Source organism: Pelobates fuscus, chromosome 7 (assembly GCF_036172605.1).
Source record: "Pelobates fuscus isolate aPelFus1 chromosome 7, aPelFus1.pri, whole genome shotgun sequence".
Lineage (NCBI taxonomy): Eukaryota > Metazoa > Chordata > Amphibia > Anura > Pelobatidae > Pelobates > Pelobates fuscus.
Genome location: NC_086323.1, coordinates 3,075,845 through 3,087,874, shown reverse-complemented (window position 1 = coordinate 3,087,874; position 12,030 = coordinate 3,075,845).

Genomic DNA, 12,030 nt, shown 5'->3' with positions numbered 1-12,030 from the left:
TGTTGCATGGCCTTGTCTTTCAGAGACAAATAATTTGAAAGGTTTGGAGTAGTCAGGTAGGCCCAAGGCAGGAGCAGAAGCAATGGCACGTTTGAGAGCATTGAAATTGTCCAGAGCTTCATTAGTCAAACAGAAAGGGTCAGACTTAAGTGCGTCATAGAGAGGTTGCATGAGCAGGGAGGCTTCTGGGATCCATGCTCTGCAGTAGGAAATGAGGCCTAGGAAGGCATGGAGAGATTTTGAAGTCCTTGGAGGTGGAATATCCAGTACAGCTCTCACCCGGTCCCGGGTAAGATGTCTGGTACCTTGAGATAGGCAATGTCCAAGGAAAATTACTGAGGGTTGGCAGAACTGTAGCTTAATGAGCGAAGCTTTGCATCCTTGTTCTGCCAAATAACAAAGCAGACTAATTGAGCACTTTTCAGTAGTGGGTATATCATCTCCACAGAGCAGCAAATCATCCACATACTGGAGCAGAACAACTTCTGGGTGCTCAGCTTGCCATGGGTCAAGGATGGTGGCCATGGCCTTTGCAAATTGACTTGGTGAATTTTGTGCCCCTTGGGGCATGACAGTCCAGGTATACTGTTGCATCTCATGGGTGAAAGCAAACAGGTATTGGCAGGATGGGTCCAGTGGGACACTGAAAAACGCATTTGCTAGGTCAATGACTGTGAAAAATTTTGCAGATGGTGGGACTCCAGAGAGCAGAGTATGGGGATTTGGTACAAGAGGGGTGTCCAGGGCAGTAGCTTCATTGACAGCACGGAGATCCTGAACCATCCTGTACTTCTCTGGCTCACCTTTTGGGGTTTTCTTTTTCACAGGGAATAGTGGGGTGTTGCATTCAGATTTACATTTCACCAGGGCACCCTTCTCCAAGAGTGCCTTGATGTGGGTAGAAATGGCAGCGGCCTGTGCTGGTTTTAATGGATATTGTGGTTTTCTTGGTAATTTAGCTCCTGGAATAAGCTTTACCACCACAGGGGGAACATTTAGGTGACCTATGTCCTCTGGGCCTGAGGACCATAACTTGGCGGGCACCTGTGTTTTTAATGCCTCTGGGAAATTGGACCTTAATTCTGCTGCTTTCTCACGGGGCTTTTCTAAATGCAGCATTAGAGGCAAGGAGCACAAGGCTGAGGTGTCTGATTCAGATAGAGGTGTGGACATCTCTACCTGCCCATCCGGGGTGAAGGTGATGGATGCTTGCAGGCGTGAGAGAACATCAGCACCTAACAGGTTAATTGGGCATGTGGAGGATACCACAAAGCGAGCAAGCAGGCTAGAGCCAACTCGTAATGGAGTTGTTAAAGGGCTATGTCTTGGCTGGCCATCTACTCCAACGCAAGAGACATCAATATTTGACAGAAAGGATGGGTCTGGCAGGTCTTGTTCTCGCAGAACACTACGGGCTGCACCTGTGTCAACTAGAAATGTGGTAGGGTGGCCTTCAATGGGCAAAGTCACTGTGGCAAGTGGCCCCCCCTTATCCCCTGTAGACACTGCCATTACAGGGGTTACAGACACAGGCTTGCCAATTTCCTAATCATCCGGTTCCTCAATTATCGGAACCTGTTTGGTGGCTTTGGGAGCCGGGGCAGGTTTGGAGGGCTTTCTGGGCTCCCTTGGCTCCTTTTTAGGTTCTGGACAGTCACTTCTAAAGTGCCCCTTGGCTCCACAATTAAAACAATGTCCCCCCTCCTCCGGTCTAGTACCTTTTGGGACTGGGGTGGAGCGGGATACCATGAGAGGAGCTGAAGTGGGTCTTCTTGGGGTCTGAGCGGATTCCAAACCTCTAGCAACTAAAAGTAGGGTGTCCAGGGGAACAACCTTATATTCAGGGCGTGCAGCAATGATTCCCTTGCGTATAGAGTCTTTAACACCTTGGACAAACGCACCTGACAGCATTTGTGAATGAATCTTGTCAGTAAGATCAAAACCCAAATCTGTAAACATCTGATACAGTCTTGCATGAAACCTTTCCACTGATTCTCCTTTATCTTGAATAACATCAGTAAGGCCAGCAGCCTGATCTGCAAGTTTGTCCTTAGCCCATTCTCTTAATTGGGTGCAAAAAGTTACTCCAGAGGGGTAGTCAACATCACTGTTGAGCAGATCTGTACTGAGGTGTCGGGCCATGCTTGGCCAATATGCATCCCCTGCTTTAATAGCACAAATGCTCAGTAGATCACGCCATGCGGCTGAATAAGTCTTTTGAATTTGAACTATCCCTCGGTAGAAGGGCATAGGCTGTTTTTCTGGGTCAGGGAGTGATTTCATCAGAGCACTAGCTTGAGTGGGATTAAAAGCAACATACTTAGGAGGGGCCCGTTCTCCCCGACCCTTGTGGCCGAAGGGATCATCGATAGAACGATGAGTTGGGGCTCCCGCAGCAAGCTCCGATGAGACATGGGACACCCTGTCCTCCTCGTCATCATCGAATTCTATGATATTGACTCTTCTACGCGGTGCAGGGCCCGCGTGAGGTGAAAGGATCGGTGGTTGGGAATGAGCCCCAGATGCAGGGGTGGCTAGCGAGTCATAACCTGGGGATAGGTAGTCACCGGGGATTACCGGCATCAGGGCTGAACTGGGGGCCGCCATATTGGAGGCGGGGAAAGGAGTTGCTTCAGGATTAAGGGAAGAAGCGGCGGCCATATTTGATATGGGCACTTCCGGGGCAGACTGGGCCGGATTGGGCATGACCGGAACCTGGGGAGTGGCTTGGGGAAAGGGAGGGTAACCGGGGTAGGGCAGGGCCATGGGATATGGGAAGGGGTAGGGCCAGGCAGTGGAGGGCAGAAGAGTAGGGTGGGCAGGTACGGTTAAGGAGGTAGGATATTGGACTGGGGTGGAGCTGGTTATGGGAGGAGACAGGACGGGATTAGTAGGGATGGATGCAGAAAGAGGAATCGTAGCAAGGGAGGGAGGGGTAGTTAGTTGAGCGGGTGCTGATGGAAGGGGATTAACCATAGAGAGGGATTGCAGGGAGGAGGAGGCAGATGAGATGTTAGGATTAGGCATGGAAGGGAGTGTGGGGATGGCTGAGGATGATGGGACCGTTAGAGAAGGGGAAGGGGTAAAGAAAGATCCATCAGAATTCAGGACCGGGCAGACAGGGGAGGTGGTGGGATAGGATTCGGGAGGGTCGGGAGTGGGGAACATAGTCAGCTGGCTATTACCTATTGCTGACTGAACCTTGGGGATAGACATCCCCTGGGCGCCATTTTGGGGCGCCGGCTGAGGGTAAACCCCAGCAACACAATTCTTATGATACACAAACAATTTTACACCTTTGTGATTTATTTCTTCCTCAACCCAACCTTCTAGCTGAATAGCCTTCGCTACTCTGTACCATGCTTCAGCAGTCTTTAATAAATCATTGTCTGTAAGCTTGCCTTTCATTTCTGCCAGTAACTTGCGCCAGCTTTCTGGTTGCAATCTTCCACAAGTCGGTACAGCAATTTTACATACTTTTGCAATCTTCTCAACACCTTTAACCATCTCTTCACCCTCTCTGTTCTCTACTAAATCACATGCTAACCAGCCCTTGCTGGGCTTATCTAAATCCTGTCCCATAGTCCCTTTACCCCTATACCAGCGTCCTAGATATAGAGAGAGAGAAGGAAAATTGAACAGGAACTTCTACAATGCTCGACTGCCACCCGAGAACCGTGGGACTTTCTCAGGTGCGTCTTCCCAAAACGTAGACCAGTCACTGAATCCGCCTACCCGGGGTGGTAGACACGGATTGGAGCGAGGTGAGAAGTGTGTGACCAATCACTTCTCTTTTAAGAGGAATGGGAGTGGATAATATAATAATATAGAAAGTGTAGAAAAGATGAAAGGCAAGGAAAAATCCTTAGAGACAGACACAGGAGTACATGAGACTCCTCATTAAACAAACAAGACAACAATACAGTTGAAATACAGTGCATGCATCACAGTTCAGATATAATCAACAGTAATTCCTTTCCTTTACTCGTGTGCTTACTCCAAAGTCACCTCCCTCAACCCCGTAGTGTCTCCGCTCGGAGAATGACTTTCATAAGTCTCACTACCAGCGGCCACGGAAAACAAGCAATGCCTACTTGAATCCCCCCCGGAAACAGAGTCCCCTGCCACAAGACTAAGTCCCCTACCACAAATAAACAGAGAACTGGAATTCCACCAGCCCCAGCGCTCAGGGCTGTGGTTACCAAAAGAAAACTGGAATCCCCCCAGCCGAAGCTGAGGTTTACCAAAACTGGAATCCCCCCTGCCTCGGCACTCGGGACAGTGGTTACCAAACTTGGAATTCCACTAGCCCCAGTACTCGAAACTGTGGGTTACCACGTGCACAATGAGGCTAGCTGGGCTCTCAAAGTGTCACCAGAAGGATCACAGGAGATTATGAGTCTACACAAAATCCACAGTTCCAACAATCCCCTTTTTCCTTACAGCCACAGCCACGAGGCTCCTAAAAGAGGTAAACAGGCAAAGATGACCCCCAGGAACACATCCACAGGCCAACCCCCCTTTTTCCCTACAACCACAGCACCGTGGTTCCTAAAAGGAGTAAAACAGGCAACAGAAGACCCAGGCAAGTCCCCTCAGGTCCACCCCCCTTTATCCCAAAAGGGGCAAAATACAAACAGATAGACAGATATACTGAAGACCCAGGCAAGTCCCCTCAGGTCCACCCCCCTTTATCCCAAAAAGGGGAAAACAAGCAAGACAGAACCCCAGGCAAATCCCCTGCAGGTCCACCCCCCCTTTATCTCAAAATGGGGAAACAGGCAAACAATTCAAACACACCCAGGCAACAGATAGACTAAAATGCAGGTAAACAAGTGAGTAACGAGGCACCGGGCAAGATATTACCTGTCTTTGATGTCCTCCCGGGAAGCAGTCACAGACACGTGGACGGGTCAATCAAAGGGGCCGGAACATACCGGTGGCTCTGCAGAAGTCTCTACCGTGTACCTGGAGGTGATCAATCTCCTTTCCTTCCCCCTGGATTCCTCCGTCCACCCTTGTCTTCCTTAGGACGGCTCACCGGCCGGACATAGCCCGATGCCCCACGTTGGGCGCCAAGTTGTTATGGTACTTTTTAGCAGTAAACCAAAATGTTTAAATGTCTATCTGTTCCTGTCCAAATCAATAAAATCAAATCGCGTATATACGCTGAAGTAATTAAGTCTGACACACAAGGTTCAGGTTAAAATAACTTCGAGAAAATTTATTGGCAAGTGAGTAAAAAGCGGACGCGCAGGTCCTTTTAAGAGACATTTTACGTCATCATTGATTATTAGAATATCAGCAAATAAACATCATTAATTGGATTAATTGTTAAGTGTCGGGATTAGTGTCCTCCTATCAATATTATTAATTGGCTCAAAAACTAAGTGGTTAGTCCCGTGCCCACCCACCAAGAGGTGGGATTGTTCTGGACACGGGTGGGGGACAAGGGGTCTTGAGCGTCATTTTACACGGTCGGTGATCTCAGGCCTCGTGGCCAGGTGCAAGGTCTCTTATGAATAGAACATTTCATTACTACTGTGTTCTCATGGCCTTCAAACTATACTATGTTGCAAATCTTAAGGAAAAGTCAGCAATTCCTGTGTTAATCATGTCTTTATAGAAAATACAGTCTTTGTTCTATTGTATTAGATGTGCTGGGAAATTCTGTCATGTAAGGTAGTTTTAAAATGAACAAGTTAGGTTATGAGGACAAAATGGAGGATTGAAGAAGTCAGGTTAGGAGGACAAAATGGAGGATTGTCACAGTATAAAGTTAAAATGGAGTTAGTTCAATAATTGAATACACATACAATAAGGATTTTTAAATAATCCCACATCACTACCAACACCTGCTGGTAGGAAGCACCACGTCAAACAACACGTTCAGGAGACTATGGGAACAACAACTGGAGAGCCCGATCTCACAACCACAGTGGGACACGGCACTCCTCTGGCAATACAAGAGCTCCTCCAGCTCCCATTATCAGGAAGTCAACTATAAGTTAATATCCATGTGGTATAGAACACCAGTAGCATTACACAGGATATTCCCGACGACATCCCCCACATGCTGGAGATGTCAAGAGGAGAGAGGCACGATCGTGCACATCTGGTGGGACTGTCAACTCATCACCCCATATTGGACCAGTATCAAATCTGAAATCAAAACGATGCTGGGAGACGACACGGAATGGTCCAGGGAACTGGCCCTCCTACATATCACCACTCGGTCTATTTCTGGCTATAAGAAATCCATCCTACGTCACCTACTGAACGCAGCTAAAGCCCTCATACCTGCGTACTGGAAATGTGCAGGTAGGTAACACTCAATATATCTAACCACCAGTGTAATTATATTAAATAAAATATCTAGTGCCTGTTGTGCAGACTTCTCGCTAGGTAGCTGTAGCAGACTTCATTCCCTTGAGTTCGGTTGTCCATACCCCCTTGTTCGTCTCCCAAAAGACTGGTATGTGGTACCCATTTTCATACCCCAGCGAACACCGACCTCCACTGGCTGTTAACCACAAATTAACAACTTGACACATTAATTCGAGTGTATTCCCATTTTGTCTCCTGAACACAGGCAGCAGTACATGGTTGTCGAACACCCAGACCTATTTTCGACCACGCAAGTCCGCGAACCTGGACAGAGTTCGTACCGCTGCCCGTTCAACTTCCCGACCACCTAGACGAAAGACGTTCAGGAGATCTGATCTCCCAACTGGGGGAGCATTCATCCATTACAAGCCAAGATGGGCATTCGTTGGTGTTTGCACAGGAAGCCCCGAAAGCCAACCTGTCATCCTGCCCAATCTTTTGGAACTGTTTTGGGCTATCACCTGTTGGCTAGTTGGTCAGAACTTTACTTGAAAAGCAATTCCGTTTACCAAACCGATCTGAGTGCTTTTTGTATATGTTGGATGCTCAGATCAGAGCTATTCAGGGATATAATTTTTGTGGGGTTCCTGTATTATTTTCATGTATTTTTGGTGTATTTTTAAAATATATATAAGTTTCTGTATTTGAGAGATAATTGAGTTATTTTGATTATCTATTGAGAGGTTTCCTGGAACATTCGTGCAGAAGTGTTTCTCTGCTCCATGCCCTTCAGAACAACCACAGCCTTTTTTGAAGATCCCGGCCGCGGCTCATTCACTGTTTCCTTCACGTGTGGTGGAGAGTTGTCGGTGCCTATATCTGGCACCATCCTTGATCAGGACAGATCTCTTCCCCCCTCCCCTTTTTTTACACTACGGAGGCGTCCCTCCATGGTCAGATACTCTGGGGTTATATTTCTGATTAGACATTGTCTTTTTTTTTTGTGCCTAGTAAATTTATGTCATATATATATATATATTTTATAGCTACTGTGTATCGTTATGTCTTGTTTTCATGTGGTTTGCAAAGTTGGAGGGTAGTATTCGGAGCTCACATATGAGTCCTTAATTACGTATGTGGTGGCTTTACGTTTTTTCATCTAGGAGTGATTCCTCTAAGATACATATACTTTCCTTGATTGGTTTGCAATTTGCTGCTTCTCACTGATACTGTGACACCCCGTCTTGGGAGAGTGTAGGAATTTGCTCCCCACCTGTGGCCAGTAGTTGATCATATCCAGATTTAGTGTTGCATTTATTTGATACAATTGAGTTATATTTTAAGATAAATTTAGGCACAATAAACAATGAAGTTTTTATAAGTGAGCTATCTAGTCCGGCGGATCTATATATAATTATTTATGACATTCAGGGTACTATTTTTTATTATTGTTAGGTGCTAGTGATGTCCCGAACGGTTCGCTGGCGAATAGTTCCTGGCGAACATCGCTTGTTCGCCACGGATGGCGAACATATGCGCTGTTCGGTCCACCCCTATTCGTCATCATTGAGTAAACTTTGACCCTGTACCTCACAGTCAGCAGACACATTCCAGCCAATCAGCAGCAGACCCTCCCTCCCAGACCCTCCCCCCTCCTGGACAGCATCCATTTTACATTCATTGTGAAGCTGCATTCTTAGTGAGAGTAGGGACAGTGTAGCTGCTGCTGATTTGATAGGGAAATTGATAGCTAGATAGTATTCAGTGTCCACTACAGTCCTGAAGGACTCATCTGATCTCTGCTGTAAGGACAGCACCCAAAAAGCCCTTTTTAGGGCTAGAACATCAGTCTGCTTTTTTTTTTCTGTGTTATGTAATTGCAGTTGCCTGCCTGCCAGCCTGTGGGTCACTGCCCACTTGCCCAGTGCCACTACTCACTCACTGGTTTCACAATAGCTTGCATTTTAAAAAAAACTTTTTTGACTGTAATATAATAGCAGTCAGTTTCCTTCACTAGTGTGCATTTCAGGGCCTGCCCAGTGCCACCACTCACTCACTGGTGTCACAATAGCTTGCATTTAAAAAAAAAAAAACGTTTTTGACTGTAATATAATAGCAGTCAGTTTTCTTCACGCGTGTGCATTTCAGGGCCTGCCAGGGCACAGTGTCACACCAGTGCAACTCATATCTGGTGTAACAGTAGTGTACATTTAAAAAAAAAAATACAATTTTGACTGGCATAGATTGAATAGCAGTTAGTTGTCTGCCAGCGTGTGTGTCAGGCTCACAGCGTATACTGTGCCCACTTGCCCAGTGCCACCACTCATATCTGGTGTAACAATAGCTTGCATTTAAAAAAAAAAACAACTTTTTTGACTGTAATATAATAGCAGTCAGTTTCCTTCACGCGTGTGCGTTTCAGGGCCTGCCAGGGCACAGTGTCACACCAGTGCAACTCATATCTGGTGTAACAGTAGTGTACATTTTAAAAAAAAAATACAATTTTGACTGGCATAGATTGAATAGCAGTTAGTTGTCTGCCAGCGTGTGTGTCAGGCTCACAGCGTATACTGTGCCCACTTGCCCAGTGCCACCACTCATATCTGGTGTAACAATAGCTTGCATTTAAAAAAAAACAAACACTTTTTTGACTGTAATATAATAGCAGTCAGTTTCCTTCACTAGTGTGCGTTTCAGGGCCTGCCCAGTGCCACCACTCACTGGTGTCACAATAGCTTGCATTTAAAAAAAAAACAAAACCTTTTTTGACTGTAATATAATAGCAGTCAGTTTCCTTCACGAGTGTGCGTTTTAGGGCCTGCCCAGTGCCACCACTCACTCACTGGTGTCACAATAGCTTGCATTTAAAAAAAACCTAAACTTTTTTGACTGTAATATAATAGCAGTCAGTTTCCTTCACTAGTGTGCGTTTCAGGGCCTGCCCAATGCCACCACTTACTCACTAGTGTCACAATAGCTTGCATTTAAAAAAAAAAAACTTTTTTGACTGTAATATAATAGCAGTCAGTTTCCTTCACTAGTGTGCGTTTCAGGGCCTGTCCAGTGCCACCACTCACTCACTGGTGTCACAATAGCTTGAATTAAAAAAAAAAATAAAACTTTTTTGACTGTAATATAATAGCAGTCAGTTTCCTTCACGCGTGTGCGTTCCAGGGCCTGCCAGGGCCTGCCAGGGCACAATGTCACACCAGTGCAACTCATATCTGGTGTAACCGTAGTGTACATTTAAAAAAAAATAAATAAAATTTTGACTGTGATAGATTGAATAGCAGTTAGTTGTCTGCCAGCGTGTGTGTCAGGCTCACAGCGTATACTGTGCCCACTTGCCCAGTGCCACCACTCATATCTGGTGTCACAATAGCTTGCATTTAAAAAAAAAATCTTTTTGACTGTAATATAATAGCAGCATATCTATTGAGAGGTTTCCTGGAACATTCGTGCAGAAGTGTTTCTCTGCTCCATGCCCTTCAGAACAACCACAGCCTTTTTTGAAGATCCCGGCCGCGGCTCATTCACTGTTTCCTTCACGTGTGGTGGAGAGTTGTCGGTGCCTATATCTGGCACCATCCTTGATCAGGACAGATCTCATACACATACATGTGTGACTATGTATGTGTGACTGTCTGCCTGTGACTGTTTGATGTTGCCTGTAAACGTGTGTGTGATTATCTGTCTGTGACTGTCTGCCTGACTGTCTGCATGTGACTGTATGCCTGTAACTGTGTGTGACTGTATGCCTGTAACTGTGTGTGTGGCTGTCTGCATGTGACTGTATGCCTGTAACTGTGTGTGTGAGTGTCTGCCTATAAATGTGTGTGTGGGTCTGCAGGGATTTTGTAAAAGGGGGCAGGGGTTTTGTATTTGGACAGGAGTCTTTAGTCTTTATAAGGGGGGACAACCAGGGGATTTGTGGAAGTGGGTTGCGGGGGTTTTGTAGATGGGGGAAGTACAGGATTTGTAGAAGGGATTTGTAGAAGTGGGCAGGACAGGAGGGGGCGGGGAAGGACAAGGGTTTTGTAGGAGGGACTGACAAGGGTTTTGTAGGAGGGGCTGACAAGGGTTTTGTAGGAGGGGCTGACAAGGGTTTTGTAGGAGGGGCTGACAAGGGTTTTGTAGGAGGGCTGACAAGGGTTTTGTAGGAGGGGCTGACAAGGGTTTTGTAGGAGGGGCTGACAAGGGTTTTGTAGGAGGGGCTGACAAGGGTTTTGTAGGAGGGGCTGACAAGGGTTTTGTAGGAGGGGCTGACAAGGGTTTTGTAGGAGGGGCTGACAAGGGTTTTGTAGGAGGGGCTGACAAGGGTTTTGTAGGAGGGCTGACAAGGGTTTTGTAGGAGGGGCTGACAAGGGTTTTGTAGGAGGGCTGACAAGGGTTTTGTAGGAGGGGCTGACAAGGGTTTTGTAGGAGGGGCTGACAAGGGTTTTGTAGGAGGGCTGACAAGGGTTTTGTAGGAGGGGCTGACAAGGGTTTTGTAGGAGGGGCTGACAAGGGTTTTGTAGGAGGGGCTGACAAGGGTTTTGTAGGAGGGGCTGACAAGGGTTTTGTAGGAGGGGCCTGACAAGGGTTTTGTAGGAGGGGCTGACAAGGGTTTTGTAGGAGGGGCTGACAAGGGTTTTGTAGGAGGGGCTGACAAGGGTTTTGTAGGAGGGGCTGACAAGGGTTTTGTAGGAGGGGCTGACAAGGGTTTTGTAGGAGGGGCTGACAGCGCTTTTGCAAAGTTTACAAATTGTAAAAAAAAAGAAAACATTTAAAAAAATGTACAGGTTTTTTTGGGAGGCGGGGTGGGGGTGTGGGGGGGCGAGGGGGTGCCAAGCCCAGGATCTGCCCCGGGTGCCAAATGGTACGCCCCTGATGGGGAGTGTCATGCATTTGAACACCGTTATCATTGGTCTGTGACTTTATGTTGTAGTTCTCCACAAGGTCCATGTGGGAGCGCCCTTTGCCTGGGGAATTGCATGAAAGGCCAGTGTGGCACCATTAAAATCAGTCCTTGCTTACCCTCATCATAGTCTCAACTCAATGATTCTGGGGACCAGCTATACATGCTACAATCACCCAGCTCTTCTAAGAGCTATACTATCCTGGGAAATCAGAAAGCATCTCTCTGATCAGGGGAAAAGAACGGCACAGGCAGCGAAACCATCTGGGGTAAGCTGCCACAGTTACTAAAAATGGGGTGACAGGGGGTGAGGGGTGATAGTTATAAAGTTACTAATAACGGGGTGACTGGGAGTGATATAAAGTTACTAATAACGGGGTGACTGGGAGTGATATAAAGTTACTAATAACGGGGTGACTGGGAGTGATATAAAGTTACTAATAACGGGGTGACTGGGAGTGATATAAAGTTACTTATAACGGGGTGACTGGGAGTGATATAAAGTTACTAATAACGGGGTGACTGGGAGTGATATAAAGTTACTAATAACGGGGTGACTGGGAGTGATATAAAGTTACTAATAACGGGGTGACTGGGAGTGATATAAAGTTACTAATAACGGGGTGACTGGGAGTGATATAAAGTTACTAATAACGGGGTGACTGGGAGTGATATAAAGTTACTAATAACGGGGTGACTGGGAGTGATATAAAGTTACTAATAACGGGGTGACTGGGAGTGATATAAAGTTACTAATAACGGGGTGACTGGGAGTGATATAAAGTTACTAATAAACGGGTGACTGG